General features: G+C 42.2%; 1 non-coding gene across 1 annotated transcript; it reads left to right on the top strand.

Moving 5' to 3' along the window:
• The first annotated feature begins 1,218 nt into the window (after positions 1 to 1,218).
• TRNAI-AAU (transfer RNA isoleucine (anticodon AAU)) lies at positions 1,219 to 1,292 on the top strand. The gene has a single exon. It is a non-coding gene; the product is annotated as a tRNA-Ile (tRNA).
• The last annotated feature ends 1,925 nt before the right edge of the window (positions 1,293 to 3,217 follow it).

Here is a 3,217-nt window from a genome sequence, read left to right as displayed (position 1 = left end):
TTCAGCACGACACAGTCCGACTGAAAATAGTGCCGATTACCGGCGGTTCCGATTACCAGGGTTCCGATTTACGAGTCTCTACTGTATAAATATATTTTTTTCTTTCCTAAACAAAATTTAGTGTAATTAATCAACAAATATTTTGATTTAAAAAATTACGAAAAGTTTTAGAAATTTTTCAAAGTTTAATACAACGCAACAATAAATGGTATTGTTAAATTTTATTGTTCGTAATTTCATTGTTGAAATAATACGATTCAGAAGTCGAAAGCTAATTGACGTAAGATTTCCTTGCGTTTGCTAGCGGGATGTTTGATGTTTAGCGCAGTCACCTCAGGAGAAAGCGCCGAATATACCCAGCCAAACATCGCTGTTCAGATGTGTCCGTGACACACGCTTGCCTTCTGAATATCCCGCTAGCAATGCTACCGTTTCAGGGATTTTCGCTCGCGATTATTTACTGTCATTGCGTTGTAGCGAGGTATTGAATGTCACCCAACTGGAGAGTAATGGAAGCGAGATTTCGGTGAATACATTTGCTAGCGGGATGTTTGATGTTTAGCGCAGTCACCTCAGGAGAAAGCGCCGAATATACCCAGCCAAACATCGCTGTTCAGATGTGTCCGTGACACACGCTTGCCTTCTGAATATCCCGCTAGCAATGCTACCGTTTCAGGGATTTTCGCTCGCGATTATTTACTGTCATTGCGTTGTAGCGAGGTATTGAATGTCACCCAACTGGAGAGTAATGGAAGCGACATTTCGGTGAATACATTTGCTAGCGGGATGTTTGTTGTGTAGCGCAGTCACCTGAGGAGAAAGCGCCGAATATACCCTGCTAAACATTGATGTCCGTGACACACGCTTGCCTTCTGAATATCCCGCTAGCAATGCTACCGTTTCAGGGATTTTCGCTCGCGATTATTTACTGTCGTTGCGTTGTAGCGAGGTATTAAATGTCACCCAACTGGAGAGTAATGGAAGCGAGATATCGGAGGGTGCATTTGCAGTTTGTCGAACCGAGCGACATGTATTTTAATTTTCTGCAAAACGTTCTTGTTGAAATCAGTTCATTTCGGCAATTGAGTAGCATAAAAGTTTCGTGGAATTACTAAGTTAAAGTAGATTGGTCGGTTATCTGTTTTTGTGGTTGCATGCATCGTAACGGAATCTCTATCTTGTCTCTAGAATATTCTTGAAGAATCGCCTGGCATTTGCAGCTCGTTAGCTCAGTCGGTTAGAGCGTCGTGCTAATAACGCGAAGGCCGTGGGTTCGACCCCCACACGAGCCATCGTTTTATTTTGCAGATTCCGAACGTCGTAAACAGAGTTCACTACAGACTTCGTTTTTATTTTTGTTTGCTTTTCAACATAACGATAAATCCCTCATCAGTTGAACTGGAGGCTATTCATTTATACACGCACCAACGCAGTGCAGTCTTCAGAACAGGTGTTTCGGTCAATGCGTACGACTTTCGCAGTAAACCAGAGTTTTGTTTCGTCGTAGCCGTTCGTACGTCAACGAGTCCTTTATTCATAACGGAAGCGGACATCGACGCAGCTCGGAGAGCTTCGTTGCGAACTCGAAACAAAGGTTACGAATATTTTTCGACGGACAGCATCAGATCGACTAGTGCAAAGTAAAGGAATAAATGAAAGAGAGCAGAAGTTAGATTGCAGCAAGCCGAGAAGATTCCTGCTCGATAAATAACGTGTAATTGTTGAAGGTGGTATGAACGACTTCCCACGTGGTCTAGTGGCTAGGCTACCTGGCTTTCACCCAGGAGGCCAGGGCTCGATTCCCTGTGCGGGAAATTTTTTCGCTCTGGCGTTTCTAAATCGTCCATTTTTCGGGCGTTGTTTTTTCTTTTTCGAAGCAATCCTACAAACCTGACGAATTTGAATGTTTGAGTGGGAGTAAAAAATAATAGGCAGCGCCGAGATGCGGAAGAACGAACAAAAGCAACTACCAAAATTGAAGACAATGTCTGCCCGGAAAAGACCGCCTTTTATTTCTTGTGGTCGAGACATATAAATGGTGGTCCCTTTCGGGCAAACTTTGTTTTCAATTTTGGTAATAATAATCTCCATCGGACGAAAACATTTACAGAACAAAAGCTAGTTTCCGTGCCTGGAATCGAACCCTGCCCCCCCGTAAAACTCTGCCGTTCGGGAACGACGAGTAACGGTCGTTCGAACGGACCAATTTGTGTGGACAGTGAATTTCGTCGCTGCTGTCGGGACAGTCGGGAAGGCCGTCGCACACAAACGTCCAACTCTGAAGACAGGTCGTTTCACCGCATCTGAACATACATGTCGACGTCGTTACTGCTTGTGCGGCGCGTCGGGTCGTCCGGCCGTCGAGTCTCATGGCCCGGACGGTGCGAGGCCGGTGTCCGGGCCTGTCGAAGCTCGGCGGCGTACTCCTGTCGTCGACGTCATCGACCATTTACTTCCGCCGGCCCAGCCCGGAATAAATTAAATAAATAAATGAGGAGCCAGGTATCCTCCCCACTAGACTACATGGGAGCACATGTTTTTCAGAACTGCAATCTCTTTTTGCTTAGCGTAGAATTCAGCGGTTGGGAGGGCTACGAGTATTCGAAAAATCTCCAGGATTTGCGATTGCGAACTCTTTTACTATTTGTTTTCCTCCAGTGCGGGGCCGAAGATCTTTAATTAAGGTTACTTTTTGTGTAAACTTTCGTTTACACTTATTACAAGTTTAAGGCTTTTTTCTAGTGTGGGTCCGAAGATGTCTAATTAATTGCTCTTTTCGTGAAAATTTCTGTTACACTGGTCACAAGTGTAAGACTTTTCTCTAGTTCGTATACTTTTATGACGTTGTAAATTTTGTTTAGATATGAAGTTCTTCTTACAGTTTAATTATTATGCCTTTGTGTTTTTTAAACTCTATTTAAAATTTATTTGTATACTAGTACTTTCTATATATTAACAGGACTTATTATACTGGAAATTATGCATGCAGATATTTAGTCTTACAGATCAAAAATAATGTTCTTTATGTAGTTCACCTGAACTAAAGGTGACCTAAATAAAGAACATTATTTTTGATCTGTAAGACTAAATATCTGCATGCATAATTTCCAGTATAATAAGTCCTGTTAATATATAGAAAGTACTAGTACACAAATAAATTTTAAATAGATTCTTCTTACAGTGTTTACATGAAAATTTCTTTCGGTTCCTTTCACCT

This window comes from Centruroides vittatus, unplaced genomic scaffold (assembly GCF_030686945.1).
Source record: "Centruroides vittatus isolate TY-2023 unplaced genomic scaffold, ASM3068694v2 contig_1273, whole genome shotgun sequence".
In the NCBI taxonomy this organism is placed as follows: Eukaryota; Metazoa; Arthropoda; class Arachnida; order Scorpiones; family Buthidae; genus Centruroides; species Centruroides vittatus.
This window is presented reverse-complemented; position numbering and strand designations above follow the sequence as displayed.